General features: G+C 33.3%; 1 long non-coding RNA gene across 2 annotated transcripts in view; it reads right to left on the bottom strand.

Annotated features, from left to right (window-relative positions):
- Positions 1-14,126, bottom strand: part of LOC309661005 — a 471,219-nt gene that overhangs the window by 355,095 nt on the left and 101,998 nt on the right. The window lies entirely within an intron of this gene.

Below are 14,126 nucleotides of genomic sequence, written 5' to 3'. Positions count from 1 at the left end.
ACCAATCCTCTGTGCGGGAATCTCTGCACCCCAGTTGCTGTGCTCTCCTCTGTGGGGCCGAAGCTTCCCGCCCGCCCACCCCCCCGTCTCTGCCAGTGAAGGGGCTTCCTACCTAGTGTGTGGAAACTTTTCCTCCTTCACAGCTCCCTCCCCAAGGTGCAGGCCCCATCCCTATTCTTTTGTCTCTGTTTTTCTTTTTTCTTTGGCCCTACCCAGGTACGTGGGGAGTTTCTTGCCTTTTGGGAAGTATAAGGTCTTCTGCCAGAGTTCTGTGAGTGTTCTGTAGGAGTTGTCCCACATGTAGATGTATTTTTGATGTATTTGTGGGGAGGAAGGTGACCTCCATGTCTTACTCCTCTGCCATCGTGAAGGTCTCCCCTTATTTGTCTTATAACTGTACTTTTGTACCTTCTGACCTCCTTCCTCCAATTCCCCCTCTTCTTATCCCCCTCACAACAAACTTTTAAACAGTTCCCTTATCTTGCATATTCAAGTATTTTTTTATTTATTCTTTCTCCCTTTTAGCCATAACATGTATTTTCTGTTAATGGGTTGAGTGAAATACTTGGTTCTCCTCTACCCTTCCTATTAGGTGTGAAATTTCTTTAGAAACTCACACTGCTGCTTCAGACATTCCCGCAAAATACCTATGTATGTGCTTTTATAAGGTCAAACCATATGCGATTCCCATTTTTGTAGGTCAAAAATGGCCAAATATTTGCAGTTTCATGTGGTTCAACCTAATAATTTGTTAATTATCATAACAATGTCTTTATTATTTTTATAATGCAGTGCTGAAGTCAGTCCCTAAATGAGTTATGGAAGTAGCACAAACAGCATGCAGGGGCTTTAGTAAAAGACAGATCTGGCTTTGAATTCTGCTTTTCTGCTACCAACAATGTGCCTTGGGCAAGTGGCTCAACTTTGCTGAGTTTCGAGTTCCTTTGTAAAATGCAAATGCTGATGCCTGCCTCATGGGCTTGCTGAGCAGAATGCTCATGGCTCCTAGAATGGTGCCTGATGTATGCTTCCAACTCAGTAATGGTCATAATGTTACTAGTAACCACTGTTGTACTCCCTCTATCATAAATATCTAAATGTTTTGCTAGAATAACAAACAAATGCACCTAAGTAGATTAAATGAGAAATGGTCACAAAAAGGAGCAGATTCCTGGGAAGAGGAGTCCTATCTTCTAGGGCCATGTAGACTTTTAACAAGATTCTCAAGGGACATTTTGGGAAAGAATAGGAAGGTTGTCTTTCATGTCAGCCTCAAAAAGCTATTTCTGGAGCAATAATGCCATAATTCATCTGGCATCTGCAAATTTATTTCAAATGTTTTCCATTTTTTATTTTTATTTTTTTTAATATCTTTATTGGAGTATAATTGCTTTACAATGTTGTGTTAGTTTCTGCTATACAACAAAGTGAATCAGCTATATGTATACATATATCCTTATACCCCCTCCCTCTTAAGCCTGCCTCCCACTCTCCTTATCCCTCCCCTCTAGGTCATCACAAAGCATAGAGCTGATCTCCCTGTGAATAGCATGTATTTTTAAAGGTTGTCTTCTGGTATTAGTAAAATATGGCCTTGGAGTCTTTAACTTCATACTACATTAGTCATTCCATTACAATCAGCTATCTATTCATATGCTCCGTGATTCTTTATCACACTAAAGAAAGTATGCTATGTTTTATGATGATGAATATTTCAGTGATAAAGGTTGGTTTTCTTTGTCACTGTCATTGAAAAGATGAATAACTCTAGCTTACCTTGATCCTGGGAAGAATTAGGAAATTCAAGGAAAATCATGCATTTTTAAAACTTTCAGGTAGAAATGTAAATGTCCTTATCTTAAAATTAGTATCATATTTGGGATTATAATCCTCCCTCAATTCTGGGGTACATGTTTTAATAACTTCTTTTTCTCCCAAATCTTGTTCTTATTCACTTATTTACCTTTTTATTTATTTATCTATTTTTTTCTGAGACGGGCATATTTGCCTCCAATGTTAATGATTTCTATTTTTCTTATCTCCCTAATAAATACTAAAAAAAATAGAATACCAATTTTTATCTATATGAGGGTAAACTGTGCAATCTCAAAAATGAGTTGATGAAATGAAGGTGAAACTTGATTAAACATTGCACTGATGGATCAGCTGGGCAATTTCTACTGTTTTGTGTACTCTGAACTAGAGAAATATTTGCTTTTTTTCATTCAAGCTTTCCTAATCATCATTTTTAATCATGCAATAAGTCAGACTGTAGATTATTCAATATCATTCACAATTTTCCAATCAAAAGAAAAATAACTAAACAAAGAGGAGAATAATTCAGATAATATTATGCAAACTACCTGTTTGGAGGGTACTGGGCCAGTGTCTTCCTATATGTGAAAAAGAAAAATACATCTCAGTATGTATTCATTCAACAAATGGAGCAAGGGCTACTCTGTGGTAGGCAATGAATGGCATCACCTGTGGAAAGAAATCCAGCAGAGCTGTCAGCATAAATCAGTAACCCAGTAAATATGTGTTGAATGAATGAAGGAACATGAGAAGAAAAAAATAAAATAATACTAGTTTTAACCTATGCAATACAGCATAATGGCTACTGAAACAGATTAACTATTAGAAGAGGCATGTCACTTTCTCTTAAACTGACAACAATTTAAAACAGGGAAATGCCAGAAATATCCATATGAAGTGAATTATAAATATTAAAATAAGTAATGTGGATATGTCAAGGTTTTGGTGCATGAAATTATATTTACTTGAAATATAATTACTTTGTAAAAACAAAACAAAGTAGCATTTCTGGTAAGAAGCATGTTTTTATCTTTAGGCATATTTGGCACAGAGAATGTATTTTATCACCTGACATAAAAAGTGATAGTAACAGCTATCATTTATTAAGTGGTTAATTGATGCCAGGACGTGTGAAAAGTGCTTACACAGTATATTAATTAGTCAGGATAGGCTGCCCGACATAAAAAATAAGGTAAAAATATCACTGACTTAACATCATAAATGTTATGGCTCATTCACATTATAGTGTAATGGTTCTGGGAAAGGAGATGACAGGGAAGGGGTTTCTGCTGTGTATGCTCATTCAGAGACCTAAGTTCTTTCCACCCTGTGGTATTTCACCATCTTTAACATGTAATGTCTAATTTTCCTGCTGATGGGAAGAGAAGAAAGTGAAGAAAGGGTATCCTCTCCTTAATACCTGGGCCTGGGAGTAACAGACCTCACTTCTGCACATGTGTGATGGCAAGAACTAGTTACATAACTACCTATATGCAAAGTATCAAATAAACATACTTAAAAGTTGGTCCAAAAAGAGAGAGCATGTTTAGTAAGTATCTATCTAATATCTGTCGCGCAAGTGAGTGACTTCATGTAACACCTTATAATATTCTTATGGTCAATGTTATGCACACACAGTAGATTTTTTTCCCCCCTAAAGCTGAATAAAACAACAAAGGCTATAAAGCTTGTAAACTTATGATAGAATTACACTATGCAAGAATAAGCTAACCATAGAGTAAAATGTCTGATAATAGAAACAAGGAGTAGTCAGTTCAAAACAATTGTGAAAAACTAATATTAAATGTTTGTGTTGGTCTAAGGTTCGTTTCACAAAAGACGTTAATAAAATTTCATTAGAGGGCATCACTTGGAAAGGACTGTCTAGGTACATTTCCAAAAATTTACCAACCCAATATAACAATATCTCAATAGCTCTTAATCTTCACAGACCCAATGCCCTCCTTTTACAATAAATATTTTATAAAATCCCTTTAACTATGCTGAAAGATAATCAGCAATCTAAACTGCATATATGTGAGTATATTTTTTAAATTAATAGAATGATATAATGAAAAGAAGAAATTTTAAATGTAATGTATAATAAAATACTACACAATTCAATGTGTAAAATCTTGGCAGAATTATAATAAAACCACAGAGAAGTTATTAGATCTTCGAATCCATGTATAAAAAAAGTTTGGATATAAAAATGTATTGTGTCATTTAAATAAACATTGCCAAGTCATCCTCTTTCTACTGGGCATTCCCCAATAAATGTTGAATACATATTTTGTACAGCAACAGAGCAGCATTGCCATTTGTGATGGTTATGTTTATGTGTCATTGGCTGGGCCAAAATGTGCACAGATATTCGGTCAAACATAATTCTGATTGTTTCCATGAAAGTGTTTTTGGATGAGATTACATTTAAATTGGTGGACACTGAGTAAAACAGTCTGCCCTCCATAAGGGGCGTGAGCCTCATCGAATCAGTTCAAGGCCAGAATAGAACCAGAGCAAGAGAGTATTCTCCCGCAGAATGCCTACAGACTTCCTCTGCAGCACTGGTTCTTCCTGGTTTTACAGCACAAGGCCTTTGGACTGAAACAGGAACGTCACCTCTGCTGGGTCACTAGTCGGCAGACTTACACTGCATACACATATATGTCTCTCTTCTCTTCTACTTTCTAGAGAACCCTGACTAATATGCCATTGGTATTTTTCATAATTGCAAACTACTCTTAATCAAAACAAATTAATTATTGCCTCAATTTATATAGGTGTATTCCTGACAACTTTGGAGTGCATTAAGATGATGCAACAATATTTTATCATTATTTGTAAAATGGAAATAGATTATTGTCCTAGCTAATTATAATAAGTTTTTTACCTCAGGAATTTCCAATGAGGTAGATATTAATGTAGGCCATGGGCAATCATTTATTTTAGTTAGACTCTTCCGCACATTGAAATACCTCTAGCTTCTCTAGGTTTTGCCCCATGTCATTTTAAGTGCCCATCTCAGCCCATCGCTGTTTTACACATACACACACAGACAGGAAAGGTGTCATTATAAGGCTGAACGGAACCATATCCACACTTAACATTCCCTTGAGAGCATTTCTGCTCCTCACGGACTTTCCTTAATTGAAACTATGGCTGCTGCAAGGGCCACTGTTTGAATCCTAGCTCTGCAACTCAAAAGCAATAATAACATTAAAATGCTGATATTACTAATAAAAAAGGACTCTGCTACTGATTTTATAACTTTAGATAAGTCACATAACCTCTCTGGACTTGTATGTTCTCACATTTCATGTGGGGTGTAGAATCATTACAAATAAGATCAGAAGAGGGATCGAATGACCTGATGATAAAGTCTTGGTGAAATCCCCAGCCAGTCAGGCTGTCCTATTCACATATCCTACTCATAAACATTGATACACTTGTGAGGTTGATACTGTAGTAGATCTCAATTTGAATAATCTATGCCAGCCATTTTGGGAATTATGAATCTATGAAAATATAACTTCCTATTGGTTGTACTAGAAATTCAGAACCCTTCTGTACATAAAGCTACTGAGTTATCAGAGGTAACAAACTCTAGCATCTTTTGGTTAAGGTTTATTATAAAAGCTTGAAAATATTTTAACTCTATTTGTAGAAATAACACTACTGAAGATATAGAGAAAGAAAACATATATTTAGTATAAATATCACCCAACACCTGAGTGCAATTTTTAGTTCAATTTGACTTGTGGTTTAAAAACATAATCTGTTAATCTGTATATGACATAATTTTCTAACCTTGATATTACATGATGCCAGTCTTTAATGCATTTTATTTTAGGAATTCTGGCAGAATTTCTAAGTTACTGCTTCATCTTTTGCTTCAGAAAGCGTTAACAATTTTTGGAATGTTTAGGACAAGTGAAAATCAATTTCTTCTTCATACCTAAGAGTAAAAGCTCTTCACACCATGATATTCAGTACTTCCAATCACTCTTAAATGTATGGTAAAGAAAAGCACTTACAACACATTGATCAACTGATGGAAAGAGCTAAAATGGGAGAAATGTTGCTGATTTCATATCAAATACAACTCAGCAAAGGATTTTGCTCCACTTTCCTTTAGACATAGAGCAAAGCAGTACATTAATATTAACATATATATTGATAATGATTTAACCTATTTATAATAGCATATTTAGGGTGGCATGAATAAATAAAAATAGTTTGGATATCTTTAAAGATGATAAGATAATTAATAAATATTTTAAAGACAAACTATGAATATTAAGAACGTGTTTCACACTTCCATGCTCAATATAAAGATTTCATTTTCCTTGGCATTATCATTGTTTTTTTTACTATCCATACAGTAGTGTGATCTAAGATCAAAATGTAAAAATATAACTCATATAATAGAAATTTTTTGCCATATTCCAATGTTACTTGCCACTCCACTGCAATGAAGTATTAATAAATGACTGTTTCTGGTGATCAAATAATTTTGTCAGAGAACTTTATGAATTCAGTGGCAGGTATAAAGACTAACATGCAATATTATTTTTTATTCTTATTTTAAGTGAGTTAGGAATGAAGGTCCTAATGAAGGTCTAAAAAAATTCATCCTCAGTATTTTCCATTATTCCAAAAATAATGACTATTTTTCTCAACACCTTCTAGATCCACAATGAAAATTTCAGATACTGAGATGATTTGTACGATATTTTGATTATAAGGAAGGAAGGAAAGGAGAAAGAAAGAAAGGAAGGGAGAAAAAAGAAAGAAAAAAAAGGAAAGAGAGGCACATTCCTTTATATATTCACATATCTTTGTCATTAGCATGTTCATGAAGCTAGATAATGACAATTTTAAGTTTCATGTAATCCTGACGTCCTGTAGAAATCTCAGTGAGTGCAAGCCAGTGTCACTCCTATGATATTAGATATAAAGTAACACTAGGGTACCATCTTCTACACTACTGTTTGGAAGGAAGTTTATTCATGTTAAACCATTAGCTTTAAAATGGTTGATTATAGTAGATCAGGTTGTAGTTTGTACTTGAAGCAGAAAGTATCTCTTTTCACCAAAGGAACTAAAGATTTGACTCCTGAAGCTCACGAGGATAAATGCCCCAAAGAATTTTCTAAACCAAAGCAAAACCAGATGATGAGTCTATGATGTCACAGAGATGGAGACTGACACGGAGATCAAAATTCATGGGGTTAATCTGTAAAGTTGTCAGCCAACATTGTACAGACAGGAGGAAGAAATGTATATAGATAAACGTCCCTGAAGCAGGAAAGTGGCAACGGATATAAGCAGTGTGGGACAAGATAGGTTTGAAATTCATGGAAGAGGATCTAGATCTGATTCAATAAAGAAAAGTTCCTGAGGCCCCTCTACGTAAGGTTTATCAGTTCCTTATGAAGAGGAACTAGTAACTTACGTCAGAACACTCTGAGCACTTCATGTAAACATTCCAGTATATAAATGTTTATCTAGTGACCTGGGGTACACCCATTTCCAACCATTAAAAAAATAAATTCCCAGCAAGTGTGTTTGTTGTTGTTGTTTTTTTAACTTTTGTGAGATACGGATTTATGAAGTCTGAAGACCATCCTGACTATTACAGTCGAGACACCAGTCCCACTCTGGTTAAAACTACAAATGCCATAGGGAGTTTAGGCACAAGAATATTTATTTCTGATATTTGCTAAAGATACATAGTTACTATATTAATCAGTGTTTACTCCTTTCAGACAATAAAACATGTAAATTAATCTGCATATGCTCCCACATGCGAATGATTTTCTCAAAAGCCAGGAAGGTCAGTATATTGAAATCAGTCTATTTTCATTAGAATCATTAAATTTTAAAGAATTCATGTACACCTTAAACGTAATCTTCAGAACAATTATATATGAACTCTTTCATTAAGGAAATGTGACAGCTATGAACTCCCAGAGATCAAAGGTATAGCAACTTCCGTTTTGTCAAATATCCTGTTTTTCACAAATTGCCTTACATGATTCATTGCTGCATCCTTCATTTATCAAAAAGTTATTGAGCACCCGATGTGTCCTAAGCACTGTATTAGGTTCTAGAAAGAGAATAAAAAGCCATCATTTGTTTTATATCACACAGTATTACGTACCAAAAATAAGTAGTCCTGGCAGGGGAAGGTTGCCTGGCAGGATGGTAGAAAGAAGGTACTTTGGTCTATAAGTGCCAAAAAAGCAAACAGGACTAGTGATCCCAAGAAGAAACTCAACAGTTAGAGAACAAATCTAAATGAGGATGAAGTAATAAAATTCTATCCCTAGTATGTAAACAGATTCTAGAATGCCTTCTTTAAACCACGTGTCAGGGGACTAAAAAAAAAAAATTTTGAGTAGGAAACCCAGGCAGAAAAAGAAACAGGCATGTGATCTAGGTTCCCTATTTCCCAATGAGGATACTTAAGAGGGCTCCCATAAGTGCACCCTGGAAGTTTATGGAGCTCTGTCACAGTATTTTCACTGCCTAGAAACAGGAAAATGTCATCTGTCCTTTTCATTAAAATGCCTAGAATCTCATTCTCCATAAGAACTAGATTAATTTTCTAGATCTACAAGTAAATGACATAGTTGCTTGAAACCAGGATGAAGAATACTGAAATAATCTAGACCAGAGCATGAATTAAGTATGTGTGTGTGTGTATGGCAGGGGAGGTATTATTGCCACATCTGATCACGTTCCTTAACTTTCAAGACTCCTACTCCTACCTACCACTCTATAGCTTTTAAGAGATGTGAAAAAAAAACCAGAAAAGAAAAAGAAATTTTTTTAGAAAGGCAAGCACTGAAAAGAATATGAAGGTAAACGATGCAAGACAGAACTCTTGCCCCATTGAAATTGAAGGGTAAACTTAAAAAGAAAAAAAAAAAAATTAAAGTAACCAAAATACTGCTCTGTCTAGCTACACAGCTTTTATATTTGAAATTTTGACACAAAGCATATAACTAAAGATATTTATGTGAATAGTGTAAAAATGTAGCTTATAGCTTGTAGTATTATGCAGTGGCACCAGTAGGGACGGGTTGAGAACAAAACCTCTGAACAGGGCTGTCTGGGGTCAAATTCCAGTTCTGAGTGACCTAGAGCAAGGGACTTAAACTTTTCTCTGGGTTGGTTTCCTTAAATCTAAATTGAGAATCACAGTAAAACCTACATTATAGAATTATGAAAATTTATACAAGTCAATTTGTATAATTTGCTTAGAAGAAAGCATAATCAATAGTAAGCATTTAAGAAACATTAGCCATTTTATATAGTACATCTCATTAAACACTATACACAGACGATGCCTTTAATAATTTGAGTAAAAAAAGTAAAGATCATCAATGACATATTTTGACTTACTATAGGAATAAAAAATAATTTATTGGAAAGTTACAAAAGTTTTCCTATATCTTAAAGAGTTATAAAGCTGATTTTCTTTAAAATATTTTAAAATTGAGATACAGTATTATAGGAAAAGACTCACATTAATTTATATAAAAATCTCTCACCCAGAGGAGTTTATGATTACTGTTGAGTGATTCATTTACCTCTAAAGAATCAAATAAAAGTGGGGAATTTTTGAATTTCCCACTATTAAATCAGAAACTGTGCATTTGAATGTTTTAACAAAATTAAAAGTGAAAACAAAATTTCAAGTAGAGATTTTTTAAAATCTCAACTTTCTAACAAATGTGAGGTCAAAAAGTATCAATTATTTGGTTCTGAGAGTGAATACAAACAAGGTTATCACTGAATTTTAAGGATTAAAAAAGGCAAAGATGTAGGAGGTCATCTGTTTTCCTTTTCTATAAGTTTTCTTCCATCAGAGTTTTTCCCCATCTATTTTCAAACATCCCACCCTGCATTTCTAAAATTTCCCAGGGGAAATAATATGGACCTAAATTAAAGGCATACGACAGTTCTCATATACAGTAACTTTTTGGAGAGCACGGTAGAGCAGGTAATATGATACCAAAAAATGCCTTGGGATAAAGAAAATGAAAAAAAAAATCGGATTTCCTTCTTTAACCATTAAGATTCTAAATAAAAACCACACAATCCGATGAAAGTGACAATCATGCATCATGAATATATCTACCATTTCTCCTTCCTTGACTGTATTATTTTTTAGATCATAATGAAATACAACACATTTGAGGGTGCTTTAGAAGAAAGTAGTTTCCATTCACAGATTTCCACTTGAAAGGGCCTATGTTGTGTTTCAGGAAAGAACGGCCCATCTGTATGTTAACACACATTTGGATCTCACACAATTATCGTGTCCTAAACAGCAATCCCAGAAAGGTAAAAGGAGTACCATTTCACAGTATCAATAGACTTGCTCTCTTCATATTTCTTTATGAGATGGAGCTGACATGCACAGGAATAGCTGAAACCTACCTCTGCAGATTTAAAATTTAGTAACCAATAATTCTGAGGATGAGGAATCAATTTCATTATTCTCTTTAATTGTCTAGTACATTCCAAACAACAGTTCCCTGACCTTACAAATATTATTGAAATTCCTTTGCTCACCCCCTCATCTGTCAATGCCAGCATTAATTTATTCATTGCATTTATACTTCTTGGAACTCTAATTTGTCTAGACTTTTTTGTTACCCTTGTGTTAAAAAATGAATAAAGAACTCTCATTTAGTGCATATTTATGCAGGATTTAAAAACTGCATATTCTGATTTATAACTAAGGCCAGAGAAAGCATATTTTAAAATGAAAAAAATAAAGCAGTCTTTTCAATATTTGGACTATTTGAATGAATAGCTGCTATACTGAACTTGAGGCTAAAATTGTTTCTTATTATGGCTGATAAAAATGGACCAGAAACTGCTTCTTTCCCTAATTCACAAGATTGTTGTAAGGATCAAAAATTGTAATATATGTAAACAGCACTTTGGAAATCATAAAACACTTTACGCAGGGAAGGTAGAGCCATTACTATTAATAAACCTATGATCCACTTCTAGGAGCAACCAATAAAAATACGACAAAAGCAAGTGCCAAAATTAAATACAATGAATATATATCTACCGTCCAGAATGAGCAATAATGTACTCTGCAGCCTGTCTCTACAGAGAGAAGAAATTTTTTCTCTCTGCTGATGACAATTTATTCTGCATCCCACTGTAGTTAGCACTGCTTGTGTGTGCAATCACTTCTTTCCTGTTTGACTTATTCCATAAGACATCATTTAAAATAACTTAGTGATATACAGATGTCTGAGATAGAACTGAGGTTATCAAGGTGCTAAAATACATTAAAAGTTGATACGCAATATATACAAATAACATAGGAAAACAATTTTTTTGTTTTTTGTTTTGTTTTGTTGTCTTGGAGAAGGAGAAGCTTGAACTAAACCTGGAAACAAAAGGAAAGCTATTTCAAGGGAGGAGATGTAAGTAAAGGGCATCTAGATGAAGGATTTTGCATAGAGGTAGGAATTTGCAGTCCCTGTGCAAGAAATAGTGAACTCTGTCCTTTCTGGAGCAAAGGTGTTACAAAAGAAGTCAGAAAGCCAAGCTATGGAGCATGTCTCACGTACATGAGCACATTCCAAAAGCCATCTCATGTGCTATGTAGTGCTCGGGCAAACAAGTGTGTCACTATATTCCTGAAGGTGTTTCTCTAAGACTAATTCTTCTCTTCCTAAAAATCACTAGGGACTTCTTAAAGCAGGTTATAAAATGTAGCACAACAGGCATGTCCTCAATTCCCTATAAACTCCTTTCCCAAAAGAAGGATCATAAGAATATATGATCTACCACTTACAATATTTTAGGAAAGCTTTTAAGATAGTGTGATTTGTTTTATAACTAAGGGAAGGGGAATATTGGAGGGAAATAAATGGTTGACAGGGGTTTAAAATTACCTTTATCTAAGAAAAGAAAAAAAGGAAGCCACCTTCATAGAAAATTCTGGATATGTATTCAGATATTTGACACAGACATTTTCGCCTCAATAAAGGGTTGGTTTCATGCTTACAAAGACAAAACATTTTAATGAGAATTATACTAATTTCGACAAATACATATAAATAAGTTACTATAAAAAGTGTTCTTAAGCAATATTAATTCCCTGTAAAATTTCCCAAGTAGTGCAATTTGTTTTCTCTATTTTTCTATTTGATTTCTGACATATACTTATTAGAGTGAGTTGTTATCATTATAAACATTTCATAAAAGATTTTATCCATTTAAATATCAGTTTTATCATACAAGTAGAATCAGTGTAGGTACTTTTTTGCATCTGGCTTCCTGTGCTAATATTTTGTATGTGAGAGTCAATCTTGTTGTTTCAGGTATTTATGGTTTGTTCATCCTTGATGCTATATATTCCACTGTGTGATTATACAACCACGAATTCATCCATCTTACTGTTGATGAGCATTTGAGTAGTGTCCAGCATTACGTATGATGTTGCTATAGACAATCTTAAATGTGTCTTCTGGTCAACATGTATCTGATTTCTCTTGGCCATATACCTAGGAGGGGTGATATGTTCTCTTAAATAATAAAGATCTGAAAAAAGCTTTGAGGGCTAAAATAAATAAATAAATAAATATCAGTTTTGATGATGTAAAATATAATGTTAAATTCTTTGTCATTAAGGCTATTGATTCTCTTAAGTAATTTTATTAGGGCTATTGATTCTATTAAATACAATTTTTATTGGCTAATTTTTGCATCTACTGTTTTTAAAGGTACATTTTATCAAAGTTTTTGCTATTAGTTTATGTGTTCAACTGATATCAGTTCTATTTTTCCTTATTAATTCAATAAGTAACAGTCACCATTCCTTCTTCAGAAGTGTAAAACAGAAGAGTCAAAATTTTAATGTTAGAATGGCTTGGTTTGGGGAGCAGTAATAATCAGCTTTGTATTGTAATGTTACACTAAAAGATTTATGGAAAAATTGCACTGAATTTCTCGTATTATTTTTAAAGATTTATGGAAATAAAATTTTAAAAAAGCAAAAAAAAAACTTCATGAAAATATAAAAATAATAATTAACTTCTCAAATCACCATAGTTTTAAAACAGTAGTTTAAGATAGTATGCGGCACAGTGGAAGGATATAAAGACTACAGCTGTGAAACAAAATCCATCTAATTTGCCTTTTGAAAGAATATTAATATAAAGTTAAGTTCTATAAAGTATAATGCTATTAATTCATGTCTTTAAAATCAGGAAAGAAATATCGTATATTAATGCATATATGTGGAATCTAGAAAAATGGTACAGATGATCCTATTTGCAAAGTAGAAATAGGGACACAGACGTAGAGAACAAATGTATGGATACAAAGGGGGAAAGGGGAATGGGAGGAATTGGGAGATTGGGATTGACACATATACACTCTTGATGCTATGTAAAAATACATAACTAATGAGAACATACTGTACAGCACAGGGAACTCTACTTAATGCACTGTGGTGTCCTAAATCTAAAAGGGAGGGAATATATGTATATATATATAGCTGATTCATTTTTCATTTTGCTGTACAGTAGAAACTAACACAACATTGTAAAGCAACTATACTCCAATAAAAATTAATTTAAAAAAAATCAGGAAAGAAAGTAGAAAAGGCTGCTGTCATTATTATCCTTCAACATTTTAATAAGACAAATTAATTTTCTTATAAAATTTGGAAGAAGGAAGTAAAATGTATTTATGTTGATATTAGAAATACATGCATTTATATTTTAAATATTTTGTGTTTATAAATATTATTATTTTACATAAATGTAAACAACTGCTAGTATAAAATAGAATTTGGTAAAGGTGCTTGGTATAAGAAAAGCCCATAAAAATCAGTACCTTATATCTAAATAAAATATTGATAGGGTGGTTAGGGCGTGAAGAAAAAACAAAAAACAAAAACTCTTTCTTAGTAATAGATACTATACAAAATAGTTTGTAGGGCACCAGCACAGAAACACACATACACACGTCCTTATAGACACCAGACTTTTATGTAAGTCTATACGGAGTTTCATAAAGAGTAATATGTGTACATCAGATATGTACAGTAATAAATGAAAGATGTTATTTAATTTCATTGAATAATAATAGCTGGTAAAAATCACATTTCTAGAAAAATAAAACTATAAAGTATAGTTTAACTTTTTTTATTAACATGAGATGAACTTTCAAAGCAATATCAGAAACAAACAAGTTATGATGTAAGAGGTAGATATAATTTATGGTATAATTCTTAATTGGTTAAGATATATATTTTGTGA

This window comes from Balaenoptera physalus (assembly GCF_965194825.1).
Source record: "Balaenoptera physalus genome assembly, chromosome: 5".
In the NCBI taxonomy this organism is placed as follows: domain Eukaryota; kingdom Metazoa; phylum Chordata; class Mammalia; order Artiodactyla; family Balaenopteridae; genus Balaenoptera; species Balaenoptera physalus.
Note: the sequence above shows the minus strand (reverse complement) of the source record. Positions and strands in the feature narration are given on the sequence as shown.